This window comes from Phycodurus eques, chromosome 8 (genome assembly GCF_024500275.1).
Source record: "Phycodurus eques isolate BA_2022a chromosome 8, UOR_Pequ_1.1, whole genome shotgun sequence".
In the NCBI taxonomy this organism is placed as follows: Eukaryota; Metazoa; Chordata; class Actinopteri; order Syngnathiformes; family Syngnathidae; genus Phycodurus; species Phycodurus eques.
In genome coordinates this window covers 20,584,539-20,603,429 of record NC_084532.1, presented here as the reverse complement: position 1 = coordinate 20,603,429, position 18,891 = coordinate 20,584,539, and the positions used below count along the sequence as shown (strand labels likewise).

General features: G+C 40.7%; 1 protein-coding gene across 5 annotated transcripts in view; it reads left to right on the top strand.

Moving 5' to 3' along the window:
* celf5a (cugbp, Elav-like family member 5a) overlaps nucleotides 1-18,891 on the top strand; it is a 325,603-nt gene that overhangs the window by 186,752 nt on the left and 119,960 nt on the right. The gene's annotated exons all lie outside the window — the stretch shown is intronic.

The window sequence follows — 18,891 nt, the reverse complement described above, 5'->3', positions numbered from 1 at the left end:
TAATGCTTTCCCTCTGATCTAGTGTACTCTCAATATACTAATTTAGTGTATGTTTTTAATCCGATTTCAAGTTTGTTTGTTATACCTCAATCCCTATCTACCAAATTGAAGAGACAAAAACATGCATCAACATCCATATTTAACACAAGCCAAAATGGAATCCATGTCCTCTTTCTTTGGCTGCCTGTTACATGTATTTATAACACATAATGTACCCTTTTCTTTTTAAGGATTTGTAGCTCGTTAAAATCTACAGGGATTCAGTCAATTCTCATCCGGTTCTTTCCTGCAATGAGATCGTAAAGAATTAAAGACTGTCTTATTGCAGCAATGTAAAGCTGCGATGGGGTTTCCTGTTACCCAACCCTCTATTCCTGTTCCCTATGCCAAGTGCAATATCATCACTGTGTTGTGAATTAGATGGTGATTAAGCTCAACAGTGGCCTTATGGCCGTGCAAGGTGCCCAGTTAAAACCCTTGCGCCGCTCAGGTTTTGTGTGTGCCTTCGCAACATGAGCGTAAACAGCGCAGAGGGAGGAGGACTTGGAGGGGGAAGCGCGTACAGCTTGGCAAACAATCAATAAATTTGCAGGGCGCTCGCCAAGATCCTCATTACTTGGGCTTAATTCTGTCGCCTTTGAACGCTCCTGTTTTTAGAGGAATGTATTTACTCCCAGGCGCGCATATATGTTAATGGGATGAGAAGGCGTCCTTGAAGAAGTCGAGAAACATTCCTGTTTTGTTTTTCCCCCCTGCATACATCTCTTGAAAAGAGCAGCTGCTTGTGTTGTTTTAAAAAAATGAACAGTATTTTGCGGTTCTAAGAGAGAAAGAGAGAGAGGTTTGTATGTGGCAAAAAAAGGCGGGATAGAAATGCACAAGCGATGCCAAGTGTATACAGCTGCTTCGCTGCACTTCTGAGGCTTTACCTCAAAACCTCTGCCGATTTGGTGTGAATTAGGATGGCTGGGCACTTGGCTGCCTGTCAAAGACGGCTTCAAAGGACAGGACAACCCGGTAGAGAGTTGCTGGAAAGGCCAATAAAGCTCACAGAGAAACTGCCTCCATTGGTTCCTCGCTTCCTTACCTTCACTCACCGTGTAATAGGAGTGATTATACAAGCCAAAGATTGATGTCCCCTATAGCTCCATCAATTTAGCCATTGTGCTGCTCTGTGTCCACATTAACAATGACACTCAGCTGCCTCTTTACTTGCTTGCGAGTGACCACTTTGAGAGTTCCCACGACGCGCCGGTCAGTCAGCGCATTGTCCACTTACTGGCCGGCCTGAAGACCCCACTGAGGCAGGAATGAGCGCCGGGGGCAGACCTGAGGGTTGCACATCATCTTAAAAGAGCAAGTCAGAGTAGTGCCGCAGGGGCCATCAACTCTGGGCTATCTTATTTCTAACGCTAACGAGCCACTAACCGCCGAAATGGCCAAAATCCTGGCTTGGACACTTCCCGACATTGTAGAGGGTACAGTTGGAAAGTTCACCCCTAAAAATGTGGGAGTGGAATTGGAAAGCTACTTTTGTATGGCCTTTCTTTTCAAAGTTATTTCCAACAGTAAAGAGCTGTGGACCGCTGAAATGGACCTGGCTTGGACACTTACCAATATTGTAGAACAATGTGGGTGCAAGACTTTGAAAGCTCACGCCTACAAATGTGGGGGTGAACATTTTAATTTCTCTTGCATGGCAGTTCGATGTTTTCCAAAAGTAAAGATCCATGGCCTGCCGTTATGGAAAACAAATCCCGATTTGGACACGTCACCATATTGTGAAAAATGCTGGTGAACTGTTGGAAAACGTAACCCGAACAATGTGGGGATGAAAATATGGCCTTCCATTCAAGAGTTATTTCCAAAATTAAGCATTGGTGGAAATCTGTAATGTGCAAAATCTCAGCTCTGATACTTTTCAACATTGTAGAAGGATTGGGGGTGGTAAAATTGGAAATCTCACCCCGAAAAATGTTTGGCATGGTGTTAAAATTCATCCCTTTATGAACTTTCGTTCTAAACGTCTGCCAACAGTAAGCATTGGTGGAGATGCAACATAAGCAAAATCCCGGCTTTGATTCTTCCCAGCATTGTGGAAGGACATTGTTGGTACAGTTGGAAAGCTCATCTCTAAAAATGTTGGGGAGGAAGTCAAATTAAGCCCACTGTGAAATATGTTCAAAATCATCCGAAAGGGCATCATAAAAGGCGACATCATAGAAGGATGCAGATTGTGAAACGCTTTTGTTTTTAGTTACGTTCAAAATCATCCGAAAGGGCATCATAAAAGGCGACATCATAGAAGGATGCCGATTGTGAAACGCTTTTGTTTTTAGTTACGTTTTAGTCTTGCGCTCCCTTGCTAACACTGATGTAACAATTCTGTCGACCAATCAATGGGCAGCAGTGTGTCAAGCCTAGACACACAAACCTGACAGCACTACGAGAGAAAAGGAATCGTAGAGAAACTCCCTTTGTGGTACAGTATGATCATGATAGTTTGCCAATGATGCCGATATCACATTAAGTATAGGAGATCGCTCCCGGTCATCATATTTAATGAATTTGGGGGTCTTAAATATGATTGAACGGGTCTTAAAAAGTGTTAGATGTGGCTTCCTTAAACAAGTTATCCTGCAGTAGCTCATGCTTATGTTAAGACTGCCCATACTCCTCATGGCCTACTTTTGGATGCCTTAGCTTATGGCTCAAAAAGGTGTAAATGTATGTTGTTGTTTTTTTCATAATGGGAGAGTCCTTCCTTGGGGGTCGTGAGGCAAGAAATGACCTGCAGAAACCGATCCTTGGAGGATATTTTGTGTGTCATTTGATCCTATTTGCTTTCAGTAAGCAGCATCTTCTGACACTAACTAAGGAAGTGCTGGAAGAATTAATTAACTCCTATGTGCACTTGAGGGAGAGACACCAGGGATAGACCCGGTCTGCCTTGCTCTCTTAGGGCCACTCTTCTCGTCCAGTAAGGGGCAACCTATTCATCAGTGCATCACGTTATTCTAATTATTGCCTTAATCTCATTAAAGGGAGGAAAGTTTAGATCACCTTCATTAGGGAAGACCTTTTCACTGTGGTTTTATACCTGCTGGACCTCAGCTCCTCCAGGATGTCTCAGCAGCCAAAGACCGCACTTGTCCCAGTGTTTCCCTGCTTAACGATGCTTTTAAAACTTAAATGGCCTGTCGTCAGGCATCAAACAGAACAAACAATGTGTGCTTAGGATGAAAGCAAAATTATTCTAACAAAGTCCTCTTAATATTTCATCACCCCAAGACATTTAAGTCAAACAGTTGTTTTCATTCATGGGCTTCCCCTTAATCTGACACCCAAAAAATAAAAAATAAATACAAACAAACTGGTGAACCTCATAGTGCTACACAGAAGCCTCAGAGTGCTCTGTCTCCTACAAAATCAAAGGGAAACTATACGCTAGAGTAAATTCATCCAAACACTCTGTCAGCCCTTGCTGCTGTTTAACAAAGACACACTGTGAAATTAATATTAATAGCCAATCACCAACCTAATCTAGCAGAACAGCAGATGTTTCAGATTGAGCCGCCGTGGTTTGAAACGCCTCCGTCACCGATGATGTGGACCTTTGAGGGGCGCTGTTGTTGTGTGGTAGGGGTGTGGTGCGGTGGGGGTGGTGCTGCACGGAGGCAACAGGATGGACATGAGCTAGATTGATTTTCCATCACACATGGCACTGACAACTGGCACTGACTGCTGCTGCTGATATTTCAGTTTTGAAGGGCTGTTCAGATGGCTCTGCGTCCTCACACTGGAGAAATCAGCTTCAGCCGCTTTGAATTCCCCCTCAACGTTTTGCTCTCTACCATCACTATCACACTCTGTCCTTGCATTTAGTCCTTTTGATTAGATTTTGTTTTCACAGCTTGTTTCCAGGTAATCTCTCTCATATTACAAATAAAAATGAGATCACGTTTTGTAATCAGAATGTATGACCGATAATGGTGACCCTAGTCAGAAGAAAAAAAAACTCCAGTGCAGCGCATAAGAACCCAGCAGTGTTTGTCACGCCTACTTTAAATTGAACACGCCGTAAAAGGGCACATTAAAACTTGTCATGCATTCCAAACAGTCCCACTTCCTGAAAGTTTGAAGAGCAATTAAGATTTGTGAAAGGGAAAAAGCTTACAAGTACATTTGAGCATGGTTAGCTTGGCCATCGTGTGTTGAATAACGTGAGATATTAGTTCGGTTTCTTACTTTAACAGTGAAAATATACTTTAAGTTGGAGAAAATCAGAAAATGGGCCAGGAGGAATACAGGTCCAGGTGTTTGTCATATTTACTTCATGTACAAAATCATGTGTCAGCATTTTGGTAAAGGAAACTGGCTGGAAATTAACCTTACTTTTTTTTTCTTCGTGGGAGAGCGGAGCACTGTTAGAAAACCCACACAGGCAGTGGGAGAAGCTGCAATCCACACACAGGAAGGCCCAAGAATTCAGAGTGGTCCAACATGGAAGCGAGCTGTGTTGTTACTGATCTGGAACGTCATGAGTTGGATCTCTTCAAGACTCTTATGGTTGTTCGAACAAATAAAAAAATGTATGTCTTCGTAAGACTGCTGACCAAGCACTGTCAAAGCTTCCACCATAATCAGCTGGAAAAAAAGGCCTAATAAATAACATGTAGCCACATAACACAAGTTACGTCATGTCCTCAAAAAAAAAAATAAATAAATAAATAAATACAAATAAAATGTGACCGATCGAGTCCGAGAAAAAAGCATGTATTGACTTTTGACCACAGTTCAGCTGGCCTGAAAATCCTTCAGGATTCTATACTTTAACATAAAAAAATTAATTGAGGGTATATAAGAAAAAATAAATACATAATGCTAGTGATTTGACCTAGACTAATTTCTTGGGCCAGGTGTCCTCAATGAATGATTGTCCCTGAAAGTCTGAATAATTGTGTTTAAAAATGTAGCCGGTAGCACACTGAACAGGAACATGATTGACTCACTGATATGACTTTAAGTACGTCGACCATCTTGAAATGTATTTATGTAAAATTATAAGGTTTGTTTGCCTTGTCATTTGGAAATGAAGTTTGAAGGGAATCAAAGACTGGCTTAGTCCAGACATGGAACGTGTACAGTTGCTAGCGAACTGATTGGACCTCAGCTACCTTTACCCATATTTTTCTCAGATGTCAGGTCGTATGCCTCAAGAGTCTTTTCGATAAAGGATGGTCCTTAAAGGTGCCATATTTTAACAAACCAATCTTTTCTAGTATTCAATATGTAATATTGCCTCTTTGGTGCCTCAGTAAACGTGAAATATGAATTAAAATCATCAACGTATTCCTGAGTTCCAGACAGTTTTCTGGCGAGAGGCCTGAAATCAAATCATTCGAATTTCTCGAGCTTATCTATGTGACTAGTGAAGAACTCCATCTACCTCTCCGCTCCTGAGCCAATCACCATAAAAAAACACGTGTGCTCTCACAAGTGGGTCTTCTACACTGAGGCGACCAATCAGAGGAAAGGGGGCGGTCTTATCCAAATATGGACAAAGCGGATACCAAACTGGGTCAAACAGAAGTAGCTGTCAGAGTGGCCTTTTCTGGACACTGATAAAACCAAGGTGTTTTTTTTTTTTTTAATGAAATTGAGACTTTTTTACAAAATCCATGTTAGAGAGTCACTCTATGGAGGTCGAGAGAACATTGTTGGAGAATTGTCAGTGGTAGCACACTTTAAATAATCTGCAGGTTCATTTGTTCTTCCTCAGCTCTAATGAGTCTGAAATCCTTACGTTTCTTCATTTTGACATTGGAAAAAAATAGGGAGTCTAAGCCTTGCGAGGTCCAGACAAAAAAAATGTACAGTAACTGGTAACCTGACGTTGAACCTCAGCTACCTTTCCCCATCTTTCTCAGATGTTGGGTCATATGTTCTTAAGAGTCTTAGGGATAGAACGGAGCAGACTTGACAGTCTGGAGAAAAGTGTTAGAAAATTGCGACAAGTGGCACACCACAAGAACTAAAGGTACTTTTTTGATCATTGAACTCAGCTTCTTTGGCTGTCTTTTGTGTGAAATTATTAGGTCTCCTTTTTGAAGGCATGCAAAATGTAGCTTGTGACATGACTTTGAACCTTAGCCACCTTCTCCTACAGATGTTGGATCAGATTCCTTTGGAATTACTGTTTGAACACATAATGATGGCCCTTGACAATCTGAAAAAATAAAAATTGCCACTACTCGTGTGCTGTCTGTACTGTGGAGTTTGAAGGGGATCTGAGTTTATCCTCATCCCGACAAGAAACATCCTGAGTGAACCGCAGCTACATTTCTCCTCCACCTTGCTCATATTTAATTCAAAACAATCAAGATTTGAGCCCAAGGATGGTTCAATAAAGAGAGAAGGAACATGTTCTCTGTCAGCCCAGGCTCAGTTGGTGGTGCAGCACACTTGCTGAGCACAGCCGGAGCCACAGCCCACTGAGGTGGCCTGGATTAGAAATAGGCGCTGGCATTACTGAGGCAGGCCTTCCACCCACTCAACTGCCCACACAGACTGGAGAAACAGGCAAAAATACTGTAGCTCTCGCATGCAAACAAGCACATGCCCAGTGGGGGGGTCGCATCACATGTTAATAGGAACCCGTGTGCTGACGGAAATGTATTTGAAGAAAAATGTATCGTGCATAATAGGGACAAGTGTCTGTTTTATGTGCTGTAAGATAATCAGCTGTGTTGTATTGTAATTGTATGTTTACTCCAACTGAAGGACAATTAATTTATTTTTGATTTTTTTCTCAAGCTCACTGAGATGTGACGGAAGAATGAGAGGGAGAACTGGAGCGAGATCCAATAAATTAAAATGTAGAGTGAGTTCTAGAGGGTGAAAAAAGGGAACATCTAGATTGAGAATGCACGGGCTACATGCTCGACTGCTGTTCTGCGCTCTGTTTTTTGATGATGAATTTATCTGGTATAAAGGACAACAGAGTGGTCCATGTATTAAACATCAGTGGTGTTCTCCTTTCTTAGAGAGACAAAGCTCAGTAATGAAGCAAGCAGGAAGGCCTCTAAACTTTGCTGATCTCCCCACCGGTGGAGGGGGGGGGGGGGGGGGATGGTTGTTAAAAAAAAAAAAGAAAGATTGTTGAAAATAGAGAAGATTGGTAAGAGGAGAGGGGCATAGGAAGAGAATTTGTTCTGAGACACTGAAGTTGAGAAAGATGGAGAGAAAAATTAATCAGAGAAAAGTGCTGCTGAAACACCAACCGGGAATGGGAGGTAGGTGGAGGCAAAATGCTGAACTTTAGTTCTTCTCCCTTTGGACACAAGAAAACTATAGATTACCAGTCTCAATGTGCTTGGCTGGGCAAAAATGGAGAGATTCTAAATAACAGGGAGCATGTTCAGAGGTTGTCGGGATTAGGTTAAACTAATCCTAACGCTAAAGCAGGCGGCGGCCACGTTGTCCAAATCCCTTCTCAAACTCTCACGGAAAACAGTACTCAAACAGGACCAGAACAGTCCAGTTCCAACGAACAGGCATGGTTTTACTTGTCATGGTTTTACTTGTTTATCGATTAATTTGTATTGTCAAAATCAGGTACTATGGCATACTAGGCGGTACAATTTGTACTACATGGCCCGGTTGGGGTTCCAAAAGGGCTGTATGGGTGACGTAAACCAGTGCCACAAGTATAGCATTAAGATTTGAAGCTCGATGGACAGAAATAAGAAAATGAACACACTTGCTAAAGTTAGTTTACCCTGTCAACTCCAGCTCTGGATGGTGCATTGTTAAAATCCACAATCTCCTCTTTGCATCTGTTTTCTTGCTGCTGTCAGACTTATCTCAAATAAAATGACTTTTTCAGACACTTTAATTTCCTTGTACTAATTTAAGTAGTGATATGAATACATAAAAAAAAAGCTCTTTTGGGAGGGGAGTGGAGGACCTGGAGGACATGGAGGACCTGAAATATAACAGCCCCAGTTACACTTCATGTTTTTACTTGGAGACTTTTTTTGTACCAGCTTGCGAACTTTATTTCGTAGTCTTAATCACGCTTGTACTGCTCTCAAGCAAAAACTAACAGTTCTATTCATGTTATATTTATATTTTAATATCATCCAAGGTCTAAAGCAATAGTTGGTGCTCTGTAGCGTGAGCTGTCTGCTGCAGTGAGTAACTTGTGGAAGTCAGACAAGCTTGAGTTTGTGGTTGCTTTTTATTCATTAGAACGCAATTGTGATAGTGTTTCCGGGCTTGAGTATTAAGACTTACAAGTAGCCCTAGCTTGTTAGCTCTGCAAATGAGCCAGTGGTTACATTATCGAGGAGGAATTCTGAAATGTTTGGTTGCTATTCTGAACCTACCTTTACTTCATGAATGAATGACTTGCTCCTTTGGCATACCATGGGAGGTGCTATGGGCTGTTCTCCCTTGGCGCAAAATTTTGTTTGAATTGTGTTCTTGTTGTACTTTTATAAAAAGAAGACAAAATGTTAATGTTGCACTTTCCTAAAAAGAAAAGATTTAGGCTTTTGTTAGGGCTACACACAAATGGGTGGTGACTCAAATTTATATTTATCTTTTCTGTGACCTGCAATTGGCTGGCGACCAGTCCTAAATGTAAAATCAGATGGGATAAACCCCAGATTAACCGTGACCCTAATGTGGATGAGCAGTATAGAAAATGGATGGATGGATACTGTTTTGTGTATTTGAGAAGCTTTCATATGTTGGAGAATTTACTGCTCGTCCAAACTCGTGGTAGAGCAGCCAGGACACTTCTCATGTTCGCGCAACTGCTAATGTCACTTTTCAAAGTTGTGGGCAGTGCTTCTAAGTCACTTTATATCGAGACGTGATGTCGTACGGACAAGGTTGTTTTTAATGTTAAGCACGTCCTATTATTTGGCTCCCAAACATATTCAGCTTGTAAACAAATGCACATTTATCATTTTACGTTCTTACTTACCACATTGGCTTTAAAGTAAATTGCACTTTACAACTGTAGCTGAAGTCCTGGAGGTAGTGAAAAACTTTAGCTGTAAGAGAAGTAATTTGAGTTAAAGTAAAGTTTCAAGTCTTTCATGTGTCTTTTTGAGGTGGTGGGTGATATTGGTGTAGATGAAGTACTGTAGATATAAAATCAGGAGAGCAGCAGACAGAGCGGCTGGGATGATGAAATCATTTCTGTAGGGATGTGCGTTGCTCCTGAGGCTAAGATTGTGCTGAGACTGTAAGAGTTATGCAGAGTCAGTGGAAGGAGTCGCGCACGATTCGCTAATACACCGGCGAGGTGGAGATCAATTAGCCTTATCTAACAAACTACTAATGATAATGCCAACACCAAACTTGCTGACACGGCCAAGAACAACAAGAGAAAGCAGAGTGATGATGTGGTGAGTTTAGAAAGTGGTTAGGGGCAGTAGTTTGTTCTTTTTCCTTTTTGTTTTTGTTTTTTTCTTGACCAAATAGAGAAAAACCCAAAGTGGAACAAGGTCTGCTCAGTGATGCTGATTGACTTCTAAATTGGTGGAAGTCATGTAAATTGAATTCATTTGTTCTAGGCTGCCATTATAAACTGTACAGCCAGTGTTTTCAGCAATTTTTTTCATTATAAAATAAACCCAATTAAAACTCACATAAAATAAAATTACTTACTCTTTTAAGATGCTGTTGTTTGCAGACTTTTGTGACCTCTCTGCTAATTTTGATTCATGTTATCTTGTCATCAGCCATTAAGCTTCAGCCTACATGCTCTTATCAGAAGATTAGCTGGACTCTCAAGTGATGATGGTTTGAAGCCCAAGATTTGGTGGCCTTTTTAAGCATGTTTTTTTTTGTGTGTGTTTGTTTTTGTTTTGTTTTCTTTTGTTTTCCCCCAGGGAATCAGGTGAAATATTGCTTGGCACTTCTGCCTCACAGTTGAGAGGTTCAAATCTCGGTCGGACCCTCCTGTGTGGAGTTCTCCCTCTCTGTTCTCCCTTTGCTCTTGTGGGTTTTCTCTGGGTATTCAAGCTTTGACTCACCTTCCAAAAACATGCATGCTACGTTCACTCTAAATTGTCCATAGGTGTGAACGTGAGTGTGAATGGTTGTTTGTCTATATGTGCCCTGGTGACCAGTCAAGAATATGCGCCCCTCAAAAGTCAACTTGGTTAGGCTCTAGTTCATCCATCACTCTAATGAGGATAAGCGCAAGAGAAAATTAATAGATGGATGTTTTTCCAGCTAATTTTTGTTATACACGTACAGTGGAAACTCTTTTTTTGTGATAAATACATTCCAAAAAGTCTGACTAAAACTGAATCGTATGAAAACTGAAGTAATATTTCGGAAATAATGTAAATCCAATTAAACAAAATACATTTACAGAGAGTTCGTTGTATCATGTTTCTCATCTTCTTTATCAAAGGTCAGAACTTGGAACTTTCTTTGGCCCAATTGTGGTTTATTGAACAGTCTCACTTAACAAGTAAACACAATTATTATTTTTTTAAATGCTTCCGATGAACGTGCAGGGTGATGCTCACTTGTGAAAAAGTGCTGCAACACAACCCGTAACACAGCATAGTCCCCACACAATTAAATTCGGATGACATAATGCGAAGTTAAAAGCAATACAGACAAAGGAAACACGGAGACAAGGCATGGACAAAAACTAAGCGGATGTACGAAAGCTAGGACAAAATGTTAATTGCACCAAAACTAGATCACGTGAAAACTGAGGTTTCACTGTACTCTAAACTGTATTTGAGGGGTATTTGATTTTAAAGGTCCCACTGTAGACTGCTTTAACGGTACACACATTCAACACATACAGATGCGAGCAGCAGAAGGCTTCATGTGATAAAACTCATAAAAAAAATGGTTAAAGTTAACAACCGTTTTGACATTTTAAGCTTCATGACTTTTTTTATTTTGTTTTTTGCAAGATATGATTTCATGATGCACAAATATTTGCCATTATCGCTTTTCCCCTCTGCGCTTGCTTATGAACTGGAATGCATAAATAAATGTGGCAAAACACAAGTTAATCTCCTTCCTTTTTTAAAAGACAAACACATTCACGGTGACAGTCTCCTCGTGCATCAGCAAAGGTTACCCTTGTACACAGAAAGGAAAGGTCAGGAATCTTGTTTACTTTTCCTGCTTCTGGGAGGTAAAGCCAGCTTGGAGACCACATTCAAGGAAGAATACAAGTAGGCTGGAAGAAAGCGGGCATGCAGGGCACATAGGGCCGGTCGGGCCGGAGATGCTGGTGCTGGAAGGAAGCGAGGCGAGGACGGGCGACAAGGTTATCCAGTCAGCCGCTGCCTCTCAGCACCTCCGCTGTCACCCTTAATAACACCCTCTCCCTTATCACCCCGACAATCACCTTGAGAAACAAACTCCTCCTTCAAAGAAGACGGCGGGAAGAGACGATGGGCTGCGTGGGCCGCCTCGTCCCGTTGTTCTCATTACGGCCGTCCGAACTCTTTGGGGACAAACAGAGACGGATCAATTTCGGGCTCAATTTTGGTCACTTTCTTTTTTTCTTTTCCCTCTCACTCTCTTGTTCTCTGTGAACCCCTTAAACACGGCAAATAACTGAATTGATGTGCAGCAGTGGTGACAACAATGGATGCCGCTGTTCTGCACCATGCACCGCAGTGCACTTTTGTGAAATGGTTTAGAAAAACAACCGATAATGGAAGAGCCCCACTTCTGTCTGTCTGTATGTCTGTCTGTCTGACCGACCGATAGCTAGATAGGCGGTTAGATAGACAGACAACACTAGATTAAAAAAATAATAATAATTAGACATGACAGATAAACGGATACGTAAGATAAATAAATATACAAATACAGACAGACAGAGAGATTTATCTATTTATGTATCTATCTCTTTTTAACCACTGTAATAGTCGTGAAACTTAAAAAAAAAAAAAAAAAATACAAATAAATTCTGTATTCACCCTTTACTTTGATGACACGTGAGAAATGTGTTGCCACTTTAACTAGACTTGGAAGTTGAGTCTCTTCTTATGTATACCCAAGGTATAAAGTGAGAACACTTTATGGTGCACAAGAGGTTGTGTCTTCTTTTATTATCATTATTATCGACTTACTGTTAAAAAGCAGCCAGGATGGAGACGTGTGCAGCTTTTCTAGGTCACAAAGTTCCATTCCCTTTTCTGTGGTTATGACTTTCCCTCTTTACCTTGAGTATTAAAATCACAAAAAGTTCACCTGAAGTGCTTGTAATTTAAATTTACCAGAACTTATTGCTTCATTCATTCATTTTCCGTACTGCCTAGCCTCACAAGGGCTCTCTATTTTACAGCGAGGTTCATGTTTTCCACTAAGGGAAACCTTTGTCTTATCGTCTTTGCTACAAAAAAATGGGTTTGTAAAACAGTATTGCCACATTCAAGAAAAAACTAATGAGAACAATGGTAAACTGGTCACTGTGATTGTGTGTGTGCGTGCATGCGTGTATATACAGCGTGTGTGTGTGTTCTCTTGGCTGATTGGAGCTGACCTGGAGGAGTTCAAACAAGGGTTCTGATTGGACGACTTGGCCCAGGCAACCTCTGCCAAATCACCGCAATCACCCGTTTGTTCTTCCTTGCTGCTTAATGAGTCCACTTCATAAGAAAGTAGTGATCATCAAGCAGTGCGACACACACACACTCATGGTGAGGTCATGCTCGGCAGATCGGGTGGGGCACTGCGGGCCTCAGAGCCAGGTCCAGCAACAGATGAGAGGATCTTAAAGCACACACAGGCAGAAATATGATAAGCAGCTACTTCAAATGTTAAATATTCTCTAACTCCTTTGATTTGAATTACATTTTGAACATTGCTGTGAGATGAAAACCGTGTAGTTTCTTGCTTTGTTTTGCCTATTGTTATTCACACCAGAAAAAAATAAATCACTGTTTTCATTTCAATCTTCTGCTCAAAACGTCCCTCTTTCGACACATGGTTTCTTCTAGTTTTCATACGCCCCCCCCCCCCCCCCCCCCTATATTTTTTCCCTCAAAGTTAAATAATGTCTTCGAAATTGTAGCCATCATAAAACTGTTTTGACTGTACAGGCAATGTTTTAATTTGTTTTAACGATGTATGAAGATAAGTTAACAGTTGTATTGCAGTGCTTTGAGATACAAGCGACACGACTTAAGAGTTTTTCGAGATGTGAACCATTGTTTGGCCAATTTATTTTGCTTTGACCTGCGAGACAAAAACTTGTTGCCAGTGAACTCAACTCAACTCACTTCACAACAAGCAGCAGTTTGGCAGATTGTGAACAATTCTTCAAAAAAAGTCTTCAAGCTCTTTATTGCCAGTCCCAGTTGAAGTTTACTGTCAAGCCAAACATAAAACAGATAATTACACATTGTGTATTTAAAATAACCACATAGCTTTGCCTTCTAGTCTGCTATCTTAATGCTAACACATTATAGGACACGGCATAGAGGGGCTAACAAATAGCACCAGCCTTTAAGCAACATGTATTTCAACAAAAATGGTGGAGCAACACATGTCGACAGACGATATAACCATACTCAAAGGCATATATTCTTTATCCTCTTCGAAGAATGACTAATATTACTGTTCCTTACTGAGAAGTCTTGACATGGTCATGGAATGAATTAAACTTGTATCTCAAGGCACCACTGTTCAATGAAACTGAAATAAAGTAAAACTACTCACACTTTTAAGATAAATGACAGACACATTACAAATTTTCAATCGTCTCCTCAAAACAGTACACTCATAATCCAATGTTGTCGCCACTCGAAGTTCAGTAAATCAAAATGGGGGCGGCGTTTCTCTTCAGTATGTTGTCATCCCTTGTCTCCATTACAAATTGAGTGAGGGAGTGTTGTAGCATTATTTTATATATGACTGTAAGAAACTAAAAAACAACAGAAAATGTCTAGAAGGAGAAGAAAGTGTTCAGCGCAGACACACAGCATGCAGCTGCGGTCGCACTTCTACGAAACATGAGCCACCCCTGTGCCCCCAAACTCAAAATTGGGTATTCCTGTTACACGGAACAGAGCGCACAGAAGAATAGTAACCTTGGATAAAGAGCTGCATGCTGCTCCAACAAGACATATGATCACCTGAAAACGCTTGCTCTGGCAAATGTCCATTTCAAAATGCTCTCATTGGTTTTTTTGGGGATTTACTACAGAACATGCAGTAGAACTTTGTCGATGAATGCTGTTGATGTTAAAACATATAATATTGCAATATTGGCTTTGTAACATTGAAATCTATAAAAACTGGCTGTTTTGCATCCACACCAAACAGATGGGTAACTGGATATTTTTGAGTAGCTGCAGAATGTTAGGAGGGCGCCGTTGTAGCGGATTGTGTCTGATCCGCTACGGGCAAAAATGCACTGGCCTAATTGTGGAATGTGGAAAAAACATGTCCCAACATGTGTTCACGGAGAGTGGCCAAAGTGCATCAAGAGGGCTGCTTTCCACTAAAACTGACGAGATGACAACAAAATATGCTTTAGTCCTTGCATAAACTGTTTGTTTTAATGCAGAAAAATGATAAACTCTCAGCTGAATTGTTGTGTTGTGCAGGCTGTTAGATCACACAACAAGAGACAAATAGTGTTTTGGAACATAGATAATGACAAAAAACAAGCAGAGCTGCTTTCACCTCAGGGTGTGCACAGAAATAAATGTCTCCTTCTCCTACCAGCGCCCAACGTATGCATGCACAGATGTCGCTATTTATTTATCCAAAGCTACACAATGCAATTTCACTCTCAAAATAGTGGCCTTGGCACTTTAGTGCGGGGGGGGAAATGGAATATCGCAATGTGACGTCTCCGGGTGGATGCAAATGCCAAAATATAAAATCCAAATTTTACCCTTTAGGGCGGTATGGATGGCAGAATAAGATTGCGGAATGCATTTATGTGATGCAGCTATAAACTCGATGCATTACTAGAGAATAGAACATGTTTGAATTGTATTTGAATAGCATTAACTGGGCTATCTTTCCACTGTTTTTCCTGACAACAAAAGTGATTCAAGAGCAGAAAGAAAAATAAACAGTGTAGGTGTCTGGGTAAAACCTAAATGCTATAGCCATTGAATTATTATGTTTATCTCAATAACGTGAAATGGCAGTTGAAATCGCATTAAAGGGGCATATTATGAAAATGTGACTAATTGCTTTTATTCACATATTTTGGTTTTTGGAGGGTCTCCGCCTACCCATCAAGTGTGAGTGCACAACCCAATTTTATTTTTATTTTTATTTTTTTTGTGAGCTGCTTATGTCAAAAAGTTGGCCCCACTGTTACATGACAGTTGGGCAAATTGAAATAATACTGCCTTGTATTGTATTGTAAATATATGCCTAGATTAGTGCGCTGTAGTGTGGCTGTTAACTCAACTCACTTTAAAATAGGAAGCGGCAGATAGTGAACAACTTGTTAAAAAAAAGACTTCAAGCTGTTTATTGCCATTCCCAAGTGGACGTTTACTATGAAACTAAACATAAAACAAGAACAATTACACGTTGTGTATTTAAAACAACCACATACATTTTCCTTAAAGTCCGTTAGCCTAATGGTAACACATAATGCAACCGCCAGAGAAAGACTAACGAATAGCATCTATGTGGCAGTGTTATAACGCTTGAAGCAAAGGATACACCAATTATGCGGAAACACAAGTAGACAGACATTATAACAATACCCAGGGATGTTTTCTTAATCTTCTGCGGAAAACTACAAATATTACTGTGGCTTATTGAGTCACTTACACTAGAACTATTGTTGTGAAACTCTTTATTTGTGTCTGCACTCTGCATGACTGTGTTATACTGCCCCGGTGGCCAAGTTACCCACACCAGAAGTAGCTGCAATGAATTAGTCATGATGCACAAACTGTTTAATTCTTTGTATTCTATTTTATTTCAATAAAGTGCAATATTTTAGAGTGAAGAAAAAAAAAATACAACAAGATTTGTTGGGTTATTTGGGGTGGCTGGATAACATTTTCCATTCATTTTAATAGGGAAAGATGATTTGAGAGATGAAAGTTTTGTGCTACAAGCATGATTACAGAACAAATTAAACTCTTATCTCATGGCACCACTGTATAGTAATGAACTATGAAGTCATATAAAGCAGAGCTACAGTGTTGTTGGATGCACAACGTAGTTTTTTGAGCTACAGACAGTCTTAATGAACATATAATCAGCCACTGCTCGAGTGAAATGGAAAGAAATGGAGCAATTAAGGTACCGTCACCGATGCAATGGACAAACAATCAAACACACGTGAAATGAGTGCACGCGCAAGGAGCTGCTGTCGTCAACTATTCACACCCAGACAACCAACCTGACTCCAGCTCCTGATGTCCCTCCCGAGGCCACGCCCCTTAAAAGCACACAGCCAACACATGAATATTGCAGTACCTATAGTAATTGCACTTTATAAAACCAGTTTATTTGTGTACACTCATCGTTTTGTTATTTTTATACAATAAAGAGCTATTTTTCTTCATTGACAAACAACAACAACAGACAGAACCATCTGCTCTGAATAGGGCTGTTTAGAAAGGGTAATAATTGTGCTGTAATTGTTTAATCTTGAGGCATTTTGAGTGAAGCATGTCACACACATTTTATGAAGGGAACTGTTTTAACATGTGTCCTTTAAAAGTTTTCTCAACCAGAGGAATATTTTCAGAATTTGCAGTTTGAGCAGGGCGGCAAGGTCAATTGCCGAAAATCAACTGTTGGTGTCATTTTTACTTGTCATTCCGGGCCAGTTGTCAGACAAGGCCGTAGTAGACGTGGCGAGGCGTAGCGTGGGATGGCGTGTGATGTGCCATTAGAGCGCGTGCGTGCGTGCGTGCGTGCGTGCGTGTGTGCGTGCGTGTGTGCGTGCGTGCGTGCATGCGTGCTGGGGGACATCAATGCTGCTTCAATAGGCAACAAATAGAGGCTTTAAAATTAAAAACCACGTCTCACCTGCCGCCGGCGTCTCACCTGCGGGGACGACAAATAGCGCCGCACGCATGCTTACGCCTTCGCGATTACCCAGCCGCCCTCTCGCCATTCTGTCATTTTTCCGCCCATCCGCCTGTCACACGAGTGCAGGGGTAATGGGGGGAGAATTTGTCCTCAGTAGCTGAAGACAAATTAATCGGAACCTTCGAAGGTGTGCAAAATGAAGGGCAAAAAGTTATATTGAAATGTTTGCAAAAATACATGAAATGGACTTAAAGCAATGATGCAGCTTGGATGTCATGGCATCACTGGGAGAATATAGCGATTGGCAATTATGTGGTAGGTTGGGATTGGCATTTTATTCCTCATTTCATTTCTTTCTTGGACAAATTGGTTGCATTTAAAATATGTTGCCAACCAGAACAGCAGCACCAACACACATAAACTGTCTCTCAGACATATTTTTTTTCCCGATCTGCACTCATATACATCTGAAGTCAGATCATAAGATGAATACCTTGAGTTCTTCCTCGTTTGCTGAATTTTTCCTGGGCCTAATCTTGTAGAAGATTCTTTCAAGAGCGCTTGGCATCCTCGAGGATGATTGGCGACTCCGTCCTCGTGCAAAAGCAGACAATGACAGTCTACCCACTATTCGGTTGCTGGGAGATTGTGACTGCGTATGTCCAAACATTGATTGCCATATTAACATGAAGAGCGCCCCCATGCTAAAACACAAAGGTAGCCGAGGTTGCATTGGACAATAACGGTTCAAACAAACAACCTTCTGGCTGCTGGAACTCCGACCTGACACCAATTTTATAGAAGCTGAACTTCAAAGAGGCCTTTTATAGGGAGGATATTGGATGAGATCTGAGGGACTGAACTTGGCTTTGGCTTTTTGATTCTGAGCCTGTCCACACTGACACGGCTATTATTAAAAACATACACTTTTCTTTGAGTTTTGGCCTTTCGTTCACACGCACACACAGTGTGTTTAATTTAGATTAGATAAAAATTTGACCTGTGTGACAATTTTCCAGTACTCCATTTTTAGTGCTCGAGTGTTAACTAATCAACTTTTTTTTTTTTTTTTTTTTTTTTTTTTTTTACCGGTTTTTATTCATGTATAGCTTTCCGGAGTAACTCAATAATATCTCCCCACTGGTTGTTATTTTCTTTCCCAGAAATGTCCTTCTTTAGGCCTGTGATTGGCTGAAATTAAATCATGTGATCTTACAGTGACATATGAGCACAATAACTGCCACCGTGCCATCCATAATATCCATAATCAAAAAGTGCACGGCATGCTCGGTCATGCATGGGCATATGCATGCACGCAATGTATATTTCATCTCGTTTGCCTAATGGCATAATTTCCTTCGTCATGTCTTAATCTTTTCTGAAAAAATTCAACAAACAAGAAGACTCCAGTTGACTGGGTTCAACCTTTGTGGATTACCATGACCTGAATGACTGACAATCTAGACAGGCAAAAGAAAAAAAGGAAAAAATTTTGCAAACATGCTAGTATTTTTAATTATATTTGGACAGTAAGTTAAAAATGACTTGGTCAGTAATGGTATTAGGCAGACGATATAATTCATGCCATTGCCCCTCTTACCAGTTTTTCATTCACTGTGTACATTATAAATAAATGGAACTACTAGTAATAATCCAGTAAAAGAAAAAAAAAATCAACAGTACACTCAGCTATGCATGGGCACAGGCTTGTGCACAATGTACTATCATATCATTAATGCGATGGTTCCTCTTGCCAGTTATTCATGATAATCATCACCATGCACAATATAAATAAATAGAACTATTAGAGATAATCCAAAGTGAAATAGTCCGCGGCACACTTGGTCAGGCATGGGCACGTGG